The sequence below is a fragment of the Protopterus annectens genome, chromosome 5.part0, assembly GCF_019279795.1.
Source record: "Protopterus annectens isolate FY-2018-M chromosome 5.part0, PAN1.0, whole genome shotgun sequence".
Classification (NCBI taxonomy): Eukaryota; Metazoa; Chordata; order Ceratodontiformes; family Protopteridae; genus Protopterus; species Protopterus annectens.
In genome coordinates this window covers 1,276,628,168-1,276,652,727 of record NC_056735.1, presented here as the reverse complement: position 1 = coordinate 1,276,652,727, position 24,560 = coordinate 1,276,628,168, and the positions used below count along the sequence as shown (strand labels likewise).

The 24,560-nt window shown below is 40.9% G+C and overlaps 1 protein-coding gene across 2 annotated transcripts in view; it reads right to left on the bottom strand.

The window, feature by feature from the left end:
* The window catches only part of CIP2A (cellular inhibitor of PP2A), a 2,713,480-nt gene that overhangs the window by 2,382,676 nt on the left and 306,244 nt on the right, over positions 1–24,560 (bottom strand). The window lies entirely within an intron of this gene.

Here is a 24,560-nt window from a genome sequence, read left to right as displayed (position 1 = left end):
GAAGCACTATCCATTTTCACAAAACAAGGGTAATAATGTTAATCCTCTATGGTATGTAAATAGTTTTGCTGTCATCTAAAATATACCTTTTGTGTTAGCAGGTCTGCGTGATACAAATATTACTGCATAACCACAAACCTTAACAGAGTGTCCTAAAATCCCCAAGCTTGATATAACATATCTACCCATGCCCAACTGCAAGTGCCGTAATTCACTTAGAAAATGGATATTTATATTATTTAATGGCTTAAATTTTACATTTAATAGATTAGAATCATAGAAGTATCATACTTGATAGTGCTTGAATATGAAATGGATCCTCCACCAGTTTAACTAACTGGTTGCTATGGAGGGTTAGAACATTTTAACTGTTGGAACTTAGGTATAAAAAATTTAAAGAAGTTATTCAAGGAACCCTTCTGTTAAACTGTTATGTGCTGTTGCACAGTCCTATCTGTAAACAAGTGCCAACACTACTATAAGGAGTTCTTCATGTATTATTAATTTTCTCAGGCAGCGAGCATTTTGGAGTTAGTCTTGAATAGTCACAAATAATTCACTCTCAGTATAATATGAAGTTCAGGTGTGTGTGTAATCAGAGTAATTGTAGATTAGTATTATCATCACTACAAGAAATCATATACATGGATTTGGAATTATGCATCAAATGAACCTCAGACTTCGCTGCAGATATTTACAGCAGCTAGCACTAATTTATTTTATTTCAACATTTGTTGACCGGGAAAGTCCGACTAGGACAGAGCTTACTTTCAGCAGAAGCCCGGGGAGAAACGCTCCAGATGCATGTCTTTGGAAATCATTGGATTGCATTCTGTGGTTGCAGGTCTTGCACCTTGGCAGTTAGGGGTCAGCTGTAAAACAGACTTCACTAGGTACACTTTTTGTTCAGTTTTGGTGCTCAAGAAAAGATAGGAACACTTCTTTGCATGCTCTATGTTAAGCTAAAGCCAAGAACAAATACTGCTTAACTTTACTAAGTTATTATTTGACATGCTTTATTCTATTTTCAATTACACCTGGAAAAAGAGAAAGAATGGGTGATGTAAGTATTATTGATATAGATTTGTGCTTATTTATTAATATGATTTTCTGACACTAAGATGTTTTGCATTTTCTTATTTTAAATGTCAGAAATTAATTTATATTAAACAAGTAAAGAAAAACAACTTAAGTTGCTAAGTTTAAAGGATTTTGCCAACATTTAACCTTACCGTAGGGGGACTTCCAAGATGACTCATACTGCATAAAAGCTTAATTTCAGCTCTCCCAGTGAGGAGACAAACTCAGAAAAGGGAGCCAGTGAATTTCTCTATTGTGGTAAATTTCAGTCACTGGCTAGTAAGTGCACTACCTGAATACCAAGAAGAAATGTAGAGAATCTGAAAGAAAATCAAATACAAAAGGTGAGAAGAAGACAATGGCTGGGAAGAATCCTGCACCTGTTCACCAAAGTACAGTTCAAGCGCCAGCTCTGGTGCAAGACATGACTTCCAGTAATTCAGAGAAAAAAAGAAATCAAATGTGATCAGAGCTTATTAAAATAAACTGAAACATTGAAGGTGCATATCAATTCAAACAACAAAAGGCTGGAAAAAAAATGGAAGAAGCTTTAAGCAGATATTCAGATGTGCTAACAGTAAGAGGATGAACTGAAGAAGAAGCTGGCTACGATGACACTGCTCAAGAAGAGATGTTTCATTAAATGGTAGAATTACAGGACAGAGCACATTGAGAAAACTTGAAATTTTCTGCTGTACCAGAGAAACTGGTACAAATAGGCTCTATTAATTTTATGAAAGCACAAATAAGCAGCTGGACTGGTTATTCCCCAGTAGGAGTTGCTAACTGAAAAAGCACATCATGTGTATGCTCCAAGCATAGCTATGAGAAAGCAGCCAAGATGTATACTTAAATTTAGAAACAGTAGAGTGTTTGTGGAAAATGATTACTCATTGTACACCAGGCGGAAGAGGAGCAAATTTGGTACAGCAATCGAGGAGTGCCAGAAAGCAGATGTGAGATTCAAGCTGCTATATCTAGCTGTCTTCAGAATATTTTTCCTTGAGGATCAAAGTCATTTTTGATGGAGAATAAGCCAAGGAAGAAATACAAAAGTTTGTCCAACAAAAAGTGAGTTATCAAACAGAAGGGAACCCTGCTTTTTACTGTTTTGATAATAAAGCTAATAGACTTTGCCAGTCAAACCTTTTCCAATGTTCCAAAGGAAAACGCCTGATAGACAAAAAGCACAGGAGTTGACGAGAAGAACTGAAAGCACGTTGGAAATGAAGTACAAACTGGAGCTGGGAGATGATGATCAACAGAAGAAAACCAGCAACTCAGAAATTAATGAATAAAGTGGGATTATAAAGTATCAATCACATTTGTTATATATGGCCAAATAAGAAAAACTAGAAACATTGAACTTTTTTGACTTTGTTAAGTTTGTAGGGGACTCCAAAGCATTTGCTTTACTTCATGTCATTGATTGGAAGAAAATTAAAGGGGAGGGAAAGAGGCAATTCTAAGTAAAAACTATTTTTGTTCTTAACAGTATCATTCTGAAGCATTTTGTGACAAACTGTTATATAGTAAAGCATTTTCAGTTATTTTTGTGTGTTATAAGGATACTAAAGTAAGTGTCCCTTTTCTTTTTTTTTTTTCATTTCTTCTTTTTTAGTTTTAAAAAAATGTAGGCATTGCAATGAAAAAAGACAAAGCCTGGGCAAACTCTTATTTAAGATAATAGGTTGTAATCTTGGGTTGCTGAGGTAGGTGATGAGATATAAAAAATATACAATCATTATACAAGTACAGTTGATACAGATTTTCTTAATTTTGCATTGGGAAATGATTGGATTAAGGCTCTAGGCTTGGTCTTACAAGTTTTACGTGGTAGCAAGTAAATAAGAGAAGAATGAATGTAATGAAAAGTTTTCCTTTAGCAAATAAATATTCACAGTGTAACATAAGAAGCTTATAACCAAAAGCATCTATGTATCCATTTCTTTCATTTCTATGCAGAAAAGCTGATAAGAGGACAGTACCTTTTTAAGGCTAAAATGAATGTTTTCTGAAAGCATTAAAGTTGGTTTCCACATCTGAGAGAGGAATAAAGATAAGACAAAAACAGACAGCACTTACTGTAAGTAGAAGCACAAATTATATCATGCAACTTAGCATGCATAACCTTAATTATAGGTCAATTAATGCCTTAATTACATCATGCATAACTTTAATTATAGGTCAATCAATGCCTTTGAGTACAGTTGTCAGTGTGGGTTAAACTTCATTATTTGAAGATGCACATAGTAGTGTGTGTTTGTACTAAGTTAATATGTTATAGGGGTATTCTGGGGGGGGGTTGTTTTTTGACTGCTTTCATTAAACAAAAAGTCTTGTAAGATGTGACATAGGTTCAAATGGACATGAAAAGAAACAATTGCATAAAAGATTAACCTGACAAACATTAGTGCATGCATGTAATACAAAAAATGAAAACAGATATATTTTTTAAAAGTGTTAAACATAGCAGGTGGGAACAAAAACATTGCATCATACTGGCAACACTTCCTGTGTTATCTTGAAATATGAAACGACTCACAGATGTATACAAAAAAGAAATAGTAGTTAACTATATTAAGGAATGCAGAGTTCAAATAGCTATGCTACAGGAGACATATCTGGAAAGAACTGAGCATGTGAATTTGATGAAGAAAGGATTTCAGGGTGTTTATTCATCAAAATATCTGGGACAAATGAATAGGGGAGTACTTGTATTAATAGCTAGAGGCACTCCGATAGTGATAGTAGAGGGAGGAAAGATGATAATGGTAGATTTGTGGTACTATGGGGCTACTGGCAAGGGAGGAAGATTATGCGGACATACATTTATATTCCAGTTAAAAGTGCTACAACAGAACTTAAGAAAATTCTTGGAGAAATAAGCAACTTTCAACAGGGAATATTACAGGTGGGGAATGGAACTTGATTTGCAACAGTGAGCATGTATACGGGGTGTCTAGATGGGAAAATGTAACGCAAAAGTACAAATTTGTGAAGAAATTTATGAAAATATTTGGTATGGAAGACGAGAGGAACATGTGCATTTAATTAAAGGTTTGGATATGCATGCAATACCTATTTCAGATCACACGCCAATAATAACCAAGATAAGAATGCAGGATAATGAAGTAAAAATGAGACACCGGTGCTTCCTCATCAGTCTGTTAAAAAGAAGAATTTAAGGAATGGGTAGTGGAAATTACTTGGGAGTTATTAGGAAGATAAAAATTTCTTCAGAAGATATAGGTAGGGAATGGTATAAAATAACAGTGGAGTTTAAGTACAGGGTAGAAATAAAGGAAAGATACACAGTTAGAAATTAACAAGAATTAGTGGGACTGGCAAAGATTCAAGTATTGCAGAATAAGGGGAATCTCACAGAAGAAGAAGAAGAGTTGCAACTGCAGATGGTAAAGGGAAAACGAGGATTATGTGTATAATATATATATACATGAAATTAGAAAGATTGCAGTTAAGGAACTGTTTTTTTGTTAACTACAGAGCACAAACATTTTTAGCACAGTAACTCAAGCAATGCAAGTAGAAAGGGTTGTTCCCAATTTAGGGAGCCTATATAACAAGGAGAATAACCAGAGATCCTATAGAGATACTAAAAATATTTTGGAAATGTTATGAAGATATGTATAAAGCACAGAAATGTGGAACTCAAGAAAAAGCACAAATAGAAATATTTATGGAAAAATTAATTATGCCAATGTTAAAGGTAGATGAGGTTCAATTATTAACAGGATAGGAGGAGATGAGAAATGGTAATGTATAACCAATCTACAAGAATATCTCTAGAAAAAAATGGAATTCCTGTGGAAGTGTGGACGCTAGAGAGAATAAAGTGATGAAGATCTGGAAGGTTTTGTTAAATTGCATTTTAAAAGGAAGGGAACCACCAACATACTAGAAGAAAGTTGTGGTAGCTGTAATACCTAAAGATGGTAAGGATCCAACTTCATATGAGCCCCATTTCAATTCTAAACCATGTTTAGAATGTTGTCTATATGTTGTCTAAAAGAATGGCAATGGTGTGTTGTTTTGTGGAGGAAGGCAAACATTTGACTACATTAACAGAGCAATGATGATCCAGAGGGAAGCAAAATGTAAGAAAGTACCACTGCTACTAGTGGGTCTTGATGCAGAAAAACACATCCCAGCTTATTCTGTTGAATTCTATGAGCAGGGCAATGGAAACATTTGAATTTCCTGACATAGGGTTAATTAGGAGGACATATGGTGGCTCGGGTCACTTAAAATATCGAATTCGCAAAATAACGAAACCGGGTTTCTCAAACTCAATTCATCAATCCGCACTATCGAAACTTCACTGCACCGAAACATAAAATATCGAATCCAAACCTAGCAAATGGAGAAGACACACCCAGAGTGCAACTTCACAGCAAAACCAAACCTGTGACTCCCATGATGAAATTCAAAATAGAATTCACATTTTCAACAAATTCTCAATTGCACAAAGTCCAGATGTGAATACTCCTCTTTATGGGAGAAAATAGTTTCAAACTGCTTCTCATGACGTATTAACACTCTCTTCTTAGGGGACTGCGGCCAAGCTGCACTCATTCATATACGACACTCATCCGCTCTGTCCCGTTTTCTACAAATAGCACACATAGTGTATAAATTCGAAACAAACTTTCCTGTCAAACACTTAAAATGATGATGCCACGTTTCTACACCATTCTATGTCCTAGCCAAGCACAGCTCATTAAGAAAAGACATTCCAAAATTCAATAAGGAACAGTGGCGGAAATCTAATTTGGCTCGTAGATCTCACAGAGAAACACCTCGGCTTCCCTAAAAAATACCATTGCTCAAAATATTTCAACAACTCTTTCCCATCATTAGGGAAAGTACTCTTTAGCTGGTAATATGTATAAATAACATCCTTTACCTCCAGAAAAGCTAATGCAGCAAACGTTTTAACAGCAAATTGGAAGGAAATATCACCATTGTACAATGACCCTAACCCTAAGGTCTGTATCTTCCGCCATAAGTTCCTATTGAAGTGAAAAAAACACTCTTTGCAAACATCATTCACATTATTCTTAATGCTTTTAACGGCAGCAACTTCAAAATTACAAGGGATATACCGTACTTTACTAGTGCAATTATTCTCCTCCAGCAAAGCAAACACCCAGTCCCACATAAAATTATACACCTTTAAACTCTTTTTCGACATCAAACAAAAAGTACAGTTTTGTACCTACCATAAATGTAGATGTTCGAAGATCCACATTGCTGCAGTCCTTACACTTGGGTAGTCCGCTGTCCTCGGTCGGCCCGAATACCAAAGTATAAGGCTGACGTCGGTCAAGGCGCATTTGACTGACGTCAGGACGTCAGGGTACAAATGCGCATGACCGACGTCATATCCTCAGTCTTTTCTTGCCCCAGATGTCAGAAGACCCTAAAAAGGAAAGGCCAAAACCAACAAACAACAACCAACCAAACACCCCTGCACTAAATATATGTACAATATATACAAATTTACAAAAGTACAACCCAACCCACACAACCACCCCTAAACACAGAGGGGAAGGAGGGAGGGTAAATTGGACTGCAGCAATGTGGATCTTCGAACATCTACATTTATGGTAGGTACAAAACTGTACTATGTTCTTCATCTCACATTGCTGCAGTCCTTACACTTGGGTAGAATCCCAAAGCAGAGGTAAGGGAGGATGGCAAATTATAAAGAAGCAGGAGCTGCCAAAATGCCCTGTAAAATAGCAGTGGCAAAACCAGCCCTAGATTTTGAGTAAAGAGGAAGGTGGTAATGCTTAGAGAAAGTATGCACTGAACTCCAAGTAGCTGCCTCCAAAATATCCTTAGTTGCCACCCCCCTTAGAAATGCTGTTGAAGTGGCAGTAGCCCTAGTGGAATGAGGCCTAATCCCAGCTGGAATCTCCTTGCCATGATGGGAATAACAGAAAGCAATGCAAAACCCAATCCACCTAGAAATAGTTTGTTTTGACACAGGCTTGCCCTGAGAACTCAAAGCAAAAGAAACAAACAACTGCTGAGACTGCCTGAAATCCTTAGTCCTGCTTAAATAATAACGCAACTGCCTGTGTACATCTAAAGTGTGCAAAATCTTTTCCCCTTTATTTTGGGGATCTGCATAAAAAGTAGGCAAATGAATAGTTTGGTTTAAAGCCACACTAGAAACCACTTTAGGCATAAAGGAAGGATTACTACGTAAAGATACCCTATCCTTATGGAAAATTAAGAAAGGCTCAACCGCCATGAGGGCCTGCAATTCAGAAACCCTTCTTGCAGAGGTAATGGCCAACAAAAAGGCAGTCTTCCATGACAAATATTTCAACTCAGCAGTAGCTGCAGGCTCAAAAGGTTGTAGAGTGAGTTTCTCCAACACAAAATTGAGGTCCCAAGCAGGAGTAGGAGCTCTACGTGGGGGTCTTATATTCTTTGCCCCTCTAAGAAATTGCTTGAACAAAGGATGAGAAAACAATGTTGGGTCACAGTCATAGTGAGCTGAAATTGCTGCAGCATGAATCTTAATGGAAGAGAAAGACAAACCTTTGTCCAATAACTCAGTAAGATATTGAAGAGCCACACTCAAATTAGGCTCAGAAACATCCAAATCCTTTGCTGCACTCCAAAATAAAAATCTCTTCCATTTTTCTGCGTACACTTTCCTTGTACTAGGTCTTCTAGCTTCCAGAATCACATTCAAAACTTGCTGAGGAAGTTGAGGCCTACTATGTTTCAGGACAGAATATGCCAGGCTGTTAGATGAAGAGAGTGAAGCTTGACATTGAGTAGATGACCGTCCTCCTGAGACAACAGGTGTGGAATCAAAGGTAAAGGCCATGGAGGCTTCCTTACCAGACTTCTCAGTAATGGGTACCAGTGCTGCCGAGGCCAATCTGGAGCTATTAAGATCATCCTTGGTTTGTCCTGTCTGACCTTTAGAAGTACCTTTGGGAGGAGAGGCAGAGGTGGAAAGGCATACACATGAAGATTTTTCCAACTGAAAGAAAGAGCATCCACTTTCCAAGCTGTGTGATGAAACCTTTTCGTGCAAAACTTTGGCAGCTGGTGGTTTAGTGAAGAAGCGAACAGATCTATGTCTGGAGTTCCCCATGACACTGTCAATTTCCGAAATACATGAGGATCCAGTTTCCACTCGTGGGGATCCATGATTTGCCTGCTTAACACATCTGCTAAGGAGTTCTGTGCTCCCGGCAGAAACCTTGCCTGAAGATTTAGTTGCAAACTGAGAGCAGTGTCCCACAAAATCATTGCTTGCCTGCATAGAGGATAGGAATGCGTTCCCCCTTGCTTGTTGATGTACCACATGACAGTTGTGTTGTCTGTTAGAATCAACACCTGCCCTGGAAGAAGTAAATCCTTGAAAGCCATTAATGCAAACTGGACTGCTAACATCTCCTTCAAGTTGATATGTAGATGTTGTAGTCTGGCAGGCCACTTGTCTTGTATCCACTTTCCATTCAGATGAGCTCCCCAAGCTTTGTCTGAGGCATCTGTCGTCAGAATCTGACTCGCCTCTGGCCGGGTCACAGAGAGTCCCTTGTTTAGGTGACATTCCTGAGCCCACCACAACAATTCCTTTTGAATGCAAGGTATTATTTGAATGACAGTGTCCAGATCCTGGCAGTGCTGAGTCCATACATTTTTGAGATACCATTGTAACTTCCTCATATGCAGTTTGGCATTGGGAAGCACCAGAATACAAGATGCCATGAACCCCAAGGCTTGAAGGACTGTCCTTGCAGTCAGCCTGGACTGATGAGACAATTGATGAAAGTAAAGGGAAAGATTCTTTTGTTTGTCCGGGGTCAAAAAGGCCATCTGGGATGCTGTATTCAGTCTTACACCCAGAAAGCACATGTCCTGAGAGGGTACTAGACTGGACTTTATTAAGTTCACAGAATACCCCAGGCATCTTAGCACTGCTATCACGTATTCCAAATGATGAAGAAGCTCGTCCTTTCCTGGAGCCAGAATCAGGCAATCGTCCAAATAAGGATAAATCTGTATTCCTTTTAGCCGAAGGAAAGCTATCACTGGAGCCAGAACTTTCGTAAACACTCTGGGCGCAGTAGATAAGCCAAAGGGCAATGCAGAGAACTGATAATGAGAATTCCCAGCCCGAAAACGCAGGTACTTCCTGCAACTCAGTCTGATAGGAACATGAAGGTAAGCCTCCTTGAGATCTAAAGTTACCATCCAATGATCCTTGCCCAACAGAGGTAAAAGTTGTTGTAGCGTCAACATTTTGAACTTGGGAATGTCCAGATAAGTGTTGAGGGTAGACAAATCCAAAATTGGTCTCCACGTGCTCCCTTTCTTTGGTACTAGGAACAGGCGAGAATAAAATCCTAGGCCCACTTCTGGAATAGGAACCGGCTGTATGGCCCCTATTTGAAGTAACAGAGAAATTTGTTTGTGAGCTTCTATTCTTTGTTGAGGAGGAACGTCTGGCATGCCTTTGAAAGGAGGCAGGGTATGGAAATAAAACCTGTAACCGTGGTGTATGATATCCAATACCCATCTGTCTTGGGTAATCAAACTCCAATTTTCTTTGAAAAGTGCCAACCTTCCCCCCAAAGGTGCTGCCAGACGAGAAGGCTCTGGCAGCTGAAAAGGTAAGTCATTGGGTCTGTTTACGAAAGGACTGACCCCTGCCCTCACCTGAAGACTGTGCAGGTGAACTCCCTGTTCTAGGCCTAAAAGAGCCTTGAGCTCTGCCCCTACCACGTCTAGACCTACCCCTAGACTGGGAATCATAAGAAGGATACGTCCACCCCTTAGTAGGCCAGTTTCTACTAAACTTCGGAGGCTGAACCTGCAAAAAATCTTTAACAGTCTGCATAGACTTAGCCTTGTCTTCCATCTTCTTTAAAACTGCTTCAACAGGAGAGCCAAACACCACATCAGATTGTAAAGGAGCATCTAAAATCCTTGTCTTAACATGCTCCGCCAAATTCTGATCCCTCAGCCAGGCGTGCCTGCGAAGAACAGAACCAGTGGCAGCCACCCTCGACGAGGCCTGTACAGCATCAAAACCACATTGCAAAGAATGCTTACCCACCTGTTCAGAAACATGAACTAAATCTTGTAACTCTTTACATTCAATACCTTCCGCCAGAGCATCTACCTTAGATTTCAATTGTGAGAGGAGATAGTTTTGGTATTTCAACATGTGAAACTGGCAATTCAAAGCCCTCATAGCTAGAGTGGAAGAAGTATAAACTTTCTTTCCCCATCTATCCAAAGCCCTTGCCTCTTTATCTGGAGGAACCGGATTTTTAACAACAGAAGCCTTAACACCTTTAGGCCCCTGAGAAACAGTTTCTGGGTCTGCCCTAGGACTCTTAAAAAGATACGTATGAGCTTCAGGCACCCTATAATACCTATCCGGTTTAACAGGAGCAGGAGGCAAAGAATCAGGATTAAGAGAAGCCTCTGCAAAAACATCTTCCACCACATCCAGTACAGGAGGTATAGCTAAAGGCCTATGCTGGGGTAAAAACAAAAATTCCCTAAGCCTTTTCCTGGAATCAGAGAAGTCTTGACCTTCCCATTTAAAATGCTCCCTCATGGAATGAAGAGTCTCCGAAAAAGAAAAATCCTCAGGAGGAGAAGCAGAAGGAGTAGAATCATCCACATCAGAATCAGAATAAGGAGAATACTCCTGCAAGTCTCCAGCCGAAGACTCGGAAGTATCCGAACCCTGCTCAAAACTCCCAAGCTCGGGTTCCACCCTAGGCCTCTTATCAGGAGGGGGCATAGAACCTCTAATCAGTGTAATCAAATCTTCTGCCATTTTAAGCATATGCTTCTTGGGCACAGACCCTGAAGAACTAGGGGTGACACCAGCTGAAGCTAAACCTGGCCTGCCTCTGGGAGAAGCCTTGGAAACAGAAGGGGAGGGCCTAACCACCTTGGGAAGGGAGGGGAGAACAGCCACCTGAGAAGCCCCTTCAGCCTGGCCTACCTCCTGAGAAGACACATCTTGCAATAACAAAGTCTCTCCCTGGGACTCCAAAGAAACTTCTGGCTGACCCTCCGGCTCCACCGAGCCCTCTAAAGAACCGGCGTCCGGGACGGACGGTTCTTCTAACCTAGGCTTTGCTGCTTTGTCCTTGCGCTTCTTCGACGAAGCGGGCGTCAGAGCATCCGACGGCATTTTATAATTGCACCGCTTCCCGAAGACTAACCTGGCACAATCTAATCTTCTCTTTATAGTGCGTTTGTTAAATCTAGCACAAGAGCGACACCCAACAACGTCGTGCTCAGGCCCTAAACAAGGTATACACAAGGTATGATAATCCCTATGAGGTATCTGTTTCCCACAAGAAATACAGTTATTCACTTTTTCTGACATCCGGTAAACCACTGAGGCAAGAAAAAAACAAAATATTCTAGCGGGTACTTAGCCAACTTTGATTCGGTCTGAAACTCCAACTTCGAAAAATTTCAGAACGCCAACCGGCACTTGCAACGCTGCTTCTGCATAGGACCATGCGGCAAAAAAGACTGAGGATATGACGTCGGTCATGCGCATTTGTACCCTGACGTCCTGACGTCAGTCAAATGCGCCTTGACCGACGTCAGCCTTATACTTTGGTATTCGGGCCGACCGAGGACAGCGGACTACCCAAGTGTAAGGACTGCAGCAATGTGAGATGAAGAACATCAAGGGCATTTTTTAGTATGCCCCACATTTTATCATTGCATGAATGGTATATAATTGACGGCAAGCTGCCCCTTTAATAAAATACGTTCCGTCCATAAGCTAGATTTCTGCTTTGGCTAAATCCTGAAGATTGTTTTGAGTACTGAATACAACCACAAGATTATCATTATTCTTATCTGTTTTCCTCTTTTGCATGAACGTACTACCTTTTAACTGATAGTCCACTACATTGAGATTTAATAGTGTTAAACCTGCTTTCTTCGGTTGCCTTTAAACTTTCTTCCTAGCTCTTCTTACCTTCTGCAATAAAGCATGCCTACTTGGTAAACTAGGGGCATACTCTAATGAGGTGGAAGCAATTGCATCATCCACTATTACACAAGGGTAATCAAGGGAAAGGTTGGCCCTTTCTTTTAAAGTTAGAGCAATGGTATACTTTTCAACTTGCGTTGCATCACCTGGATGGTCATGACACACAGATTTTAACAATTCCTCCAGCGATGTAACACACAAAGTTACCGCTCTTCCTTTACACTTGTCAGGCAACTTCTGAGTACAACACCAGTACTTTTTACACTTCGTAGACTTCTCTAAATGGTAAGTATATCCATCTAAGGCCAGAATTTGTTTACCTCTGAGACAAAGTAGCAGCATACGTTTGTCCTAGCACTCCTGGAGGCAACTCTTCTATATTCACCATTGTATAAGGGTACAACATAATAAGAGCAATGGTTATAATTCTTTAAATAATATCACATTGCCGGCTATTCCTTTAGATGATTTGCTGTTCGGTGCAGTGACGTTTCAATAACGTATGGATTCGCTGAATTGAGTTTGGGAACCCCGGTTTCATTATTTTATGAATTCGATATTTTAACAGTGACCCGGTGGCTCACAGGTGAAAATTAAAGTGGGAGGATTCCTCTCTGCTAAGTTCTGTCTGAACATATGAACCAGGCAGGGATGTCCTCGTTCCCCTTTATTTGCTTTAAATTTAGAACCACTGACAAAGAAAATAAGGGACTCAGAAATTCAAGGAATTAATTGGTATGGTAATCAAGAAAAGTTGGCTTTATTTGCAGATATTATTTGTATCTGATAAAGCCAGAAAAAAGGACACCTCAATTTTATGGAGCATCTCAAGACAGCTTCAAGTCTTTTTGGGATATAAAATTAATGAAATAAAATTATAAAATTAATGAAGATAAAACAAAAGCTATAGCTGTAAACTATCCACCCACACACAAACTGGTACAGCAATACCAATATTTATGGGGACATAATTAAATGAAGTACTTTGGAGTATTGCTTAAAAAGGATGCTGCTATAGCAGCCAAGAATATGTGGGAAGAGACTAAATAAAAGATAATACAAAAAAATGAAGAATTATATTCTCTTATTTATGGACGTGGATAGCAAGAAGCAAGCCGTGAAATGTTTAGTCCCTTTAGTTTTAGGTACAGGTCAGGCATATTTTTTTATCAAACAGAAAAGTTCTGGATAGCAATTCATAAAGAGTTAAAGCATTTTATCTGGGCAGAGAACAAGGAAAATGTTAAATGGGTTAAGTTCATTTTTCCAATAGAAAAAGGTGGATTGGGATTACTCAATTTAAAGGAATAATTTGATGTCAATTTTCATTCCATCCTTGACTGATGCCTTACTACCTTTGTAGATGGTCCCTTTCCCTTTTACTGCCAATCTTAAAAAAAGAAACTTTATATATCTAATTTTAAGTTACTTCTACCTTACGTTTATTGTGCTTAAACTTTCTGTAGCATTTTATGAGATTAGGAAATTTCGAAAAGCCAAATCTAGAGCAAACTCAAACTCTAGAATTCATAGGAGCTCTATTAGACACAAGGTCAACAATAGCCTCTATTCCACTTCTCCAGAGATCAAACCTTAAGTTTAGAAGTCAACAAAATACTTTGCAGTACCACGACCTCGGCTCGCTTAGTATTACAAGCTCTGGGATCAATGGCAGCAGCCATCACCTTTGTTCCATTAGTCAGGTTTAACATGAGAATTCTCCAATGGATGCTTGCATCTCAGTGGTCGATCCTTCATCTACCCTTGTTAGACCCAATACGAATTACAAACTTTTGCAAGAAAAGTCTGATATGATGGGTCCAATCAGATCGGGTATAACAGGGTTGTCTATTTGTCCCCTCATAACCCAAGGCCATTATGACCATGGACACTTCCAAGCGGGGTTGGAGGGGGAGCAAGACCTGGGAAAGACAAAGCATATGGTCTCCTGAAGAGGCCAATTTGCATACAACATTGTACTGTTGAGAGCAGTGCTTTTAGCTTTGCAAGCCGTTCAGGATACGCTCCCATCAGGAACGAATGCAATTCAAATGGACAATATGTCAGTGGTTTGGCACATCAGCAGACAAGGAGGAACCAGACCATACCCTTATGTCGAGAAACACTAAGGGTGTGGCAATGGGCAAGATCTTCCAACCACTTTCTCTTAACGATGCATATTCCGGGAAAGTCCAACGTGCTAGCAGACAAGCTGAGTAAGTACATACTGTTACCTCATGAATTGTCGCCTTAATCAGAAAGTGGCGGAACAAATCTTCCACAAATGGGGCCGGCCATACTGCCACCTCTTTGCATCCCTCCTGAATAAGTGCAGCAGCTACTTTGCCCTGATCCCCCCAAAGGGGGAGTCACCAAGGGATGCTCTAATCCATGACTGGTCCCCTGAATTACTTTACACACATCTCCCAATTCTTATAATCCAAAAATTCCTTCACAGAGTTGCCAGGTTGAAGACCAAAGTTATTCTTATTGCCCCCTTTTGACCTTGATAGATTTGGTTCCCCTTTCTGTGGCCTCATTTAGTTCACCAACCTTACATTCTGGGCCCAGTTCTGGACTTCCTGTCTCATCTGACAGGCATGACACATCCAGACCCCTTCCGTGCCTCAAGCTGACAGCTTGGTTTCTCCAATTCTAATACTAGCCAGACAATCAATGCTCTCTTCCCTTGTGCGTCACATCTTCCTATCTTCCCTTAAGTCATCCACTAGAAAACTATATGTTAGTAAGTGGAAGAGATTTGCACATTGGAAAAACACATACATCCATTTTTGGCCCAATAAGTAATATGCTAGACTTCTTGACACAACTTTTTAACCGAGGAGCTAGTTCAACAGTGAGAGTCCAATTAGCAGCAATTTTGAATTTCCACAACGGATTTGATGGCTGCTCACTAGCCTCTCAAACTATGCAAAGCTTTTTTTGTGCGGCACAATTCTTCTTAAACCTGGGCGGCCACGGTGGTGCAGTGGTTAGCATTGTCACCTCACAGCAAGAGGTTCTCCGGTTCGATCCTCGGCTGGGGTGATTTCTGTGTGGAGTCTGCATGTCCTCCCTGTGGTCGCGTGGGTTTCCTATGGGTGCTCCGGTTTCCTCCTACATCCCAAAGACATGCTGCAGGTGGATTGAACACTCTAAATTGCCCTAGGTGAGAGTGTGAGAGAGTGTGAGAGAGTGTGAGAGTGTGCGAGTGTGTGTGAGTGTGTGCGAGTGTGTGCGAGTGTGTGCGAGTGTGTGCGAGTGTGTGCGAGTGTGTGCGAGTGTGTGCGAGTGTGCGAGTGTGCGAGTGTGAGTGTGTGAGTGTGTGAGTGTGTGAGTGTGTGTGTGTGTGTGTGTGTGTGTGTGGAGAGAGAGAGAGAGTGTGTGTGTGTGTGTGTGTGTGTGTGTGTGTCTTCTGTGTAAGGTTGGGCATCGGGCTGGCAACTCAGCACTGTAAAACTCCACTGCCAATCATGAGCGGACAGGTGATCCACTGTGGTGACCCCTAACTGGGAAAAGCCGAAAGAAGAAGACAATTCTTCTTAAACCTCCCTTTAAAGATCCCACACCACAACAGGATCTCAATCTGGTACTATAGTCCTTCATTCTACCACCCTTTGAGTCAGACCATGACTGTGACCTGAAGTTTTTGTCTTGGAAAACATTTTTTTTTTTTTTTTTTTTTTTTGCCATCACCTCCACCAGACAAAATTCAGACACTGTTGGCAAAAAGTAGAGTTGCGTACACTTACCATAAATGTAGATGTTCGAGAGTATTCACTTTTGCAGTCATTACATTTGGGTAATCTGCTGGCAGGTTGCCCTCAGTCGGCCTGATTAACAAAGTCTCGGGTCCTGCGTTGGTTGCTATCCCTTCTTCCATGATGTCAGTATATATATATATATATATATATATATATATATATATATATATATATATATATATATATATATATATATATATACACACACACACATATATATATATATACATACACACACACACATACATACATACATGTAATTTAGAACAAAAAATATACCTCCAAATAAAAGCAAATACATCAAAAAGGCTTTTGAGCATAGCAAAAGAAAGAAGAGGTATAGTGAGTGAAAAATAGGGGGCTGGCGAGTGGGTAACCAGGACTGCAACAGTGAAAACACTCGAATATCTACATTTATGGTAAGTGTACACAACTGTACTACGGTCTTCGTGTTTCACTGTTGCAGTCATTACATTTGGGTAGAATCCCAAAGCTATGGTTGGGAGGATGGAATTATACAGCATTAGGAGCAGCTATAAGGCCCTGCAGGACAACAGTGGCAAAGCCAGCTCTGGATTTAGAGAAGAAAGGTAAATGGTAATGTTTGGTGAACGTATGAACTGAGATCCAGGTAGCAGCTTCTAGAATGTCTCTGGTAGGAACCCCTCTGAGAAAAGCTGCAGAAGTAGATGCAGCCCTGGTGGAATGGGAATTGATCCCTTTGGGGACAGGTTTACCATGGTGCATGTAGCAGAAACGAATACAATGGCTTATCCATTTTGAAATACTCTGCTTTGAAATAGCCTTCCCTCTGCCCCTGCAGCAAATGCCACCAGTAATTGTTCAGATTTTTTTTTAAAGATTTTGTCCTGTTTAAGTAGAATCTTAGTTGTCTGTGCACATCCAATGAATGCAGAATCCGCCCTTGTTCTGTAGATTTGGAAAAAAGGTTGCAAGATGAATGGTCTGATTAAGAGCCACACTAGGTGCCACTTTACGCATAAAGGATGTATTGGTCCTGAGAGCCACCCTGTCCGGGTAAAAGATAATAAAAGGCTCCACTGCCATGAGAGCCTGTAGTTCTGAAATCCTTCTAGCAGAAGTGAATGCTAAAAGAAAAGCTGTCTTCCAAGGGAGAAATTTTATGTCTGCAGTAGCAGCTGGTTCAAAAGGAGGTAGGGTGAGTTTTTCCAACACAAAATTGAGGTCCCATGCAGGAGTTGGTGCTCTCCTGGGAGGTCTCAAATTCTTGGCCCCTCTGAGGTACTGCTTTAGCAGGGGATGAGAAAAGAGGGGAGGCTCTGTGTTGTAATGAGCTGAAATGGCAGAGGCATGGATTTTTATGGAAGAAAAGGATAGGCCCTTGTGAAGCATCTCAGTTAAATATTGCAAAATCTGAGGAATATTGGGCATTGCTGTGTTTATTCCTTGTGCTTGGGTTCCAGACACAGAATCTTTTCCATTTATCAGCATAAGATTTTCTGGTACTAGGCCTTCTAGCCTCCAAAATTGCATTCATCACAGGTTTGCTGAGAGATGTAAATGGTGAAATTAGTTGATTAACCATGCTGCAAGATTCAGAGTTTGGAGCAGAGTGTGCAGAATTTGATAGTTCTGCTGAGACAGTAGATAAGGTGTCTGAGGCAGGTACCACAGAGGGAGGTGTGACATACCGCGTAGGAATGGGTACCAGTGTTGGCGAGGCCATTCTGGAGCAATCAGAATCATTTTTGGTTTTTCCTGTCTGACTTTTAGTATGACCTTGGAGAGCAGAGGCAGAGGGGGAAAGGCATAGACTGATAGGTTTTTCCAGCTGAAGGATAGAGCATCCACTTTCCAAGCTTTTTTGTGATAAATTCTTGTGCAGAATTTGTCCAACTGATAGTTTTGGGGTGAGGCAAAAAGATCCATCTCTGGGCCCCCCCATTTGCGTGTCAACATGCTGAAGATTTGTGGATCCAGTTTCCATTCATGTGGGACCATAAGATCTCTGCATAGTTCATCTGCCAGAGTATTTTGATTTCCTGGCAGGAATTGAGCTTGTACGTGTATTTGGTAAGTCAAGTCAGTGGTCCACAAAGCCATGGCGAGTCTGTAAAGGGGGTAGGAATGGGTACCCCCTGCTTGTTTATGTACCACATGACTGTGGTGTTGTCCGTCTATCAGTAGTTGCCCTGGATGAAGATAGTCCTTGAAGGCTGTCAGAGCATTCTGTACAGCTAGCATCTCTTTCTGGTTGATATGCAGGTGCATTTGATTTGGGCTCCATTTGCCTTGAATGCATCTCCCTGCCAGATGCACCCCCCCCAAGCATAATCTGATGCGTCTGTAGTCAGGGTTTGGATGGCAGGGGGTGGAATGAATGACAGTCCCTTGTTTTGGTGACAGGCCTCTGCCCTCCATAGGAACTCTTGCTGCAGGCAAGGAATGATAGGAATAATTTTTTCCAGGCTGTGACAATGTTGACTCCATAAGCTTTTCAGGTACCATTGAAGTTTCCTCATATGCAGTCTTGCATATGGAATTAGTAGAATGCAGGAAGCCATGAACCCCAAGGCCTGCAGAATTTGTCTTGCAGATAGCTGGGTTTTTGTGGCCACTTGTTTGAAGTAAGTCATCAACTGAATTTGTTTTTCTGGTGTGAGGTAAGTCATCTGGGCAGTTGTATTCAAGCTTGCACCCAGGAATGTAATTATTTCAGAGGGTACCAGTTGTCATTTCTTTTCATTTATGGTGTACCCTAGGCAAGTTAGAAGCCTTTTTACAAACGCCAGATGCTGTATAAAGGTGTGTCCTTGTTTTCTGCCTGAATTAGGCAATCGTCCAGGTAAGGATAAATTTGAGTGTTTCTTTGTCTGCAAAATTCAATTACTGGTGCCAGGCATTTTGTGAATACCCTGGGCACAGTAGATAAGCCAAAGGGCAGTGCAGAGAACTGGTAATGCAAATAGCCTGCTTTGAAGCGGAGGTAACTTCTGCAAGATTCCCTGATTGGGATATGCAGGTAAGCCTCTAAGTCTAGAGTTACCAACCAGGCATCCTTGCCTAGCATAGGCAGCAACTGTTGTAGAGTCAGCATCTTGAATTTTGGAATGTCCAGAAATGTATTTAGAATGGATAAGTCCAGAATTGGACACCATGATTTGCCTTTTCTGGGTACCAGGAAAAGTCTTGAATAAAAACCTTGTCCCTTTTCCTTTTCTGGAACTGGTTGAATAGCCCCCATATTCATGAGGGACATAACTTGTTTCTGGGCCTCTGCCCACTGATTTAGAGGCAGATCTGGCCATCCGTTTGGGATTGGCAACGTGTGGAAATTAAATTTGTATCCCTGGGATACTATATTTAAAACCCACTTGTCCTGGGTAATTAGATGCCAATTTTGTGCATGAAGTGCCAGTTTTCCCCTCAAAGGGGCTGCCAAAAGTTAAGTGCTTGGAGATGGCAGAGGAAAGTCATTGAGACTGTTTACCATAGGGAGGTGCCTTGTTACTTCCAGATTTGGAGGTGGAGGCACCCCATTGTTTTGTTCTGTAAGTTTCTTGTGACTGAAACCTGGAGCCTTTGGAGTGTCTGGGTTTGACCTGAGCGGCTCTGGTGGGTACTGGAAAGGACCAATTCTTAGTAGGCCAGTGCCTACTGAACCTGGGTGGCTGCACTTGTAGGAAATCTTTTACAGTTTGCATAGATTTAGCTTTATCTTCCACCTTTTTCAAAACTTCTTCTGCCTTATTACTAAATAGACTGTCTTATTGTAAAGGAGCATCCAACAATTTTGCTTTAACATGATCAGGCAGATTTTGCTCCTTGAGCCAAGCATGCTTTCTTATCACAGATCCAGTTACAGCAACCCTGCAAAGAGGCCTCCAAGGAATCAAAACCACATTGCAAAGTATGCTTTCCATCTTGTTCAGCTGAATACAATAAATCCTGTAACTCTATTTTCGCACACAGTCAGAAATCAAAATTTTCTGTTTAAGTGGGCCCATGACATGCTGCTGATACTTAAGCATATGAAATTGACAGTTTAAAGCCCTGATTGCCAAGGTTGCAGACGTGTAAACCTTCTTACCCCATCTATCCAGCGCCCTGGATTCTCTATCAGAAGGGGTAGGATTTTTAGCAGTAGAGGCCTTAACGCCCTTGGGACCCTGAGAAATGGTTTCAGGGTCAGCAGCAGGGTTTTTAAAAAGGAATTTGTGGGGGTCAGGAACCCTATAATATCTGTCTGGCTTACTAGGAGCCGGAGACAGGGAATCAGGAGCCATGCTGGATTCTGAGAAAACATCATCAACAATGTCTAGAACAGGAGTATATCCAAAGGCCTATGCTGAAGAGGAAGAAGAAGGAAATCCCTAAGCCTCTTTTTAGATTCTGAAAAATCCTGACTCTCCCAGTGAAAATTCTTCCCTTAAGGTATGCAAAGTTTCCCCAAAAGAAAAATCCTCAGGAGAAGAAGCAGAAGGGATGGATTCTTCTGCATCAGAGACTTCATAAGGTGGAATAGATAATTCCTGATCAGAAGAGGAATCACAAGAAATGGAAACCTGATCTGATGATTCATAATCCGTGCCTTGCCTAGGCCTCTTAGCAAGAGGGGGATGGGAACCCCTGATCAAGGTAATTAAATCCTCAGCCATTTTGATCATTTGTTTTTTAGGCATAGGGGCCTGTGTACGTGGCCCAAGCGTCGGTTTTTTAGACATAGAAGTTGATTTTGGCCTAGGTTTTGAAGATGGCGCCGGTTTAATATACAAATCTTTAGGCCTGAAAACACCCTCAGAAGCCGCTGCCTGCTCAGCGGCTCTGGACCCATCTAAGGTAGAGACATCCGCGGGTTCAATACTTAAAGTGTCTCACGGCATACCGGACTCCGAATGGGTCTCAGTAGAGGCCTGCGAATAACAAGTAGCGGGCATCAGGGGCTGCGAAAGCACCTCACTGAGTACCGGCAAACCGGCGACTGGCTTAGGAGAAGCTTCGTCGGTTTTGGACCTCGACAGTCTGTCTCTGTCTTTCTTTGCATTTTTTGTGTATTCTGGTAGTCGGATTGCTAACTGACGACATTTCTGGATAGTTAAATCTTGAGCCAAAATATTTAGTTGCAAAAATATACCAACGCTTAATAGTGAGTTGATTAAATTTAGCACAAAACCGACAGCAAGGCACATTGTGGTCAGCGCCTAGGCAAGGAATACAGTACAAATGAAAATCCTTATGAGGTATTTGCTTCTCACAAGTAATACAATTAACTTTTACTGACATCGGTAAGGAGGAAGAGAAAGTTTCCCCAATGAGGTACTTAGCTTTAGATTAAAGACTTTGGTTCTGAAACTCGAAAATGAAAATTTCAGGAGTCGGCGGACCGGCACTTGCGAACTGCTTCTGCTTTGGGCACCACGCGGCAAGAAAGACTGATGAAAATGGCGTCGGCTGCATGCTTTATACCCCTGACAACCTGACGTCATAGAAGGGACAGCAACCGACGCAGGACCCAAGACTTGTTAATCAGACCGACTGAGGGCAACCTGCCAGCAGATTACCCAAATGTAATGACTGCAACAGTGAAACACGAAGAAGATCCTCCATATCGCATTTTCCATAAGGATAGAGTACCCTGACGAACTAAGGCATCCTTTTTGCCCAAGGTGGTATCAAGTCAACATCCATCAATGTATTAATTCTTCCACTATTATTCTTTCCAAATTATTCCAATGAAGGAGAATATTTACTACACTTGATAGTCTTCATAGACAACTACGTTTTTACCTTCATAGGACAAAAGATGTGAGAAAAACTGATCAGCTGTTTGTTTCATTTGCTGGACTGAAGTTGGGCGCACCTTTTAATAAAGTCACTTTGGCTAAATGGCTTACTGACTGCATCTCCTTGATTTATATAACAAGACAGGAATGGCCTTGTCATACAAAGTACAGGCTCATTCTAACAGGGCTGTTGCTACCCTTTCAGTCTTCCACTCAAGGACTTCCATGGATATTTGTTTAGCAGCAACTTGGGCTTCCCCTCACACCTCTAATTTCACATTAAAAGCTGGATCTGGTGGTCCAGATGTAGAGCATCTTTTGGCTCAAAGGTGCTCAGAAATATCCTTACTTGAATCCACCTAGGGTTCTAAATAACTGGGGACTCTGCTCCATCAGATGAGGATGGAATGAAAATTGAAATGTCAACGTTAAGTACTCACCATAACGTTCCATGTGTTGTCTATTTTCATTCCTCCTTGACTCCCCTTCCACCAACTCCCAACCTTTTTATGTTTCTTCTAGGAGAGTGAGAGGATATAACAATTGCTTTGCATCTTTATGCCTTTACCAATTCCAGAAGTGTCATTGCCCCTTTTTCCTCCAAGGCTTTCTATCCTTTTCTCTTCATCCAAATTGGAGAAAGCATATTTATAAATTGCAAAAGTATGTCTTTCTTAGTGCTTGCAAACAAAAGTTCATGTAATGTGGAGGATGCATTATGGGTAAGGGAGAAGCCTGAGAGTTTTGGACTAACACGAGCTTTTACAGGCGGCAGAGTCAGATCTCACATCTCAGATCCAAACCAATCAGTTGAGGATGAATGAAAAATCAACACCACAGATGAAATATTATGAGTACATAACTTTTCTTTTCTTTTTTTTTTTTTTGTTAGAGCTGAACAGTTAAGGCTCCTATACATAACACAAACTATACGTAGAAAGGGATGATGATGAAACCAGTGGAAGCTCAAGAAATAATGTGTGTGGAATTTTGGGTGTAGATCCTTAAGGCGAATAAAAATAGCCAAACAGAATACTATATTCATAAAGCATAAAGTATTCTAAGAACTAAGCCAACATGGGACTGGAGAAAGACAGTTCTGATAATAGGGATGACTGCAATCGGGAGTACAGAGAATACATCAGAGGGGATAGGAATTTACTGGGGAAAAGTAGCGAAGGAACCAAGGTATTGGGAGCAAATAATTAAAGAGGGAAACGTAACAGAAAAGGAAGAGACAAGAATATATTTGCATTGCAAGGCTAAAGACTGTCTTAACATATCAATAACCAATATTAAAGTACAGGCAAAAAAAAAGGGATAGGGGAATCCTAACTGCAAGACCAGTAATGAGAGAGTTTTTAGATGAATATTGAACAGAAACTGCTGTTAAAAAGGGATAATTAATAGGTCTTATCAAATAATGCATGATAACTATTGAAATCAATCACTAGAAGTTAGAAAATACCAAAGAGAGATTGGATAAACAGTTCACAAACAAAATGGAAGGATTTATGTATGGATACTAAATATGCAACAAAATCTAGAAAATTTAGGATTTTTGCTTGGAAATGTTTCCATAGGTATTTTTATATGCCAAGCAGACTCCACAGAATTTTTCTTCAAGTAGACTGCAAATGTTGGTGATGTGCTGAGGAAGAAAGAGGTCCCTGGGGACTTATTTTTGTAGTGCAATGAGTTGGCAGCCTAATAATTCCCTACATACTACTCTGGCAAAAACTGGGTGAGCAAACTGGGTAACTAAGGAAATTATTTTTACCTTGGCTCAAGATGACGATGACTGCTGAAGTGACACCATGATTCCATGTCCAAAAATAAGAAAAGGGGCTTGTGGGTGGATGGATGGACAGACGGACGGACGGACAGATGGATGGATGGATACCCTTGCGAAGTTTAATTCTGGTGGCTGCCAAAAAAAGCAATTACTAAAAAATGGAAAACAGTCTAAACTAACTGTATTTGAAGTAGTGAAAATAGTAACTGTGATAAAAGAACTGAAAGTGGGAAAAGGGTAGCAGCAAATCACACAGAAAAATGGGAATTAAGAAAGAAGGGAAGAGTACAGAGTCCCAGCTGTAACCCTCCTGAACCAATATTAGTACCAAAGAGTCTGTAGCCAAAGGGTAAGACAGAGTCGGCCTGAAGGACAGACAGGGATGTAAGGACAGGAGAGGACAGAGGAGGAATACTAGCATAGTCATTCTGAAGGCATAATCTGTCCCTTTTTTGAAAGGATCCCCATTTTTTTAGTGTACGTCTCCTGCCACATTTCTTTGTTTTTTTTTGTTCCTTGTTTGTCAGACGATGGTAGGAACTGATTATTGTCTTTTAAAAAAGCAAGGTTTTCTGCAATATGCATAAGTAGGGTTTGAAAACTCCTAGTAACCTAAATTAATTCCTCCCTGTCATCAAACTGTGGCAATCTGAAGTAGCTTAGTTTCTGGTATCATTCCACAGGGATCCAGTATCTGTCTGCCTGGGATGACATGGCTGACAGGCCTCGATGCTTTGCCAGAGATGGCCTCCACCTGTCACCACTGGGATTCCGGACCCTGATAAAGGCTCTCAACTCCCCCATTATGCCTTTTTTAGGCAATGTCCTAAAGACAAATCTTCCATCATAAAAGACCTGTCAAAAAGCAAATTGAAGGTCACGCTGCTAAATGCCAGAAGCCTTAACCTGAAAATAATCTCACTGGAGGCTCTCCTTGCACTGGAAGATGCAGATGTCTGTGTGGTCACAGAAACTTGGTTCAGGGATGGGGAGTTCACCCCTGCCTTAGCAGGCTATACCTCATTCCACACATTCCAACCTCAAAATAAGGTCAGGAAGACTAAAGATGGTGGAATCTCTATACTCATCATCAACAGGCACACCTCCAGAATGGTCTGCCA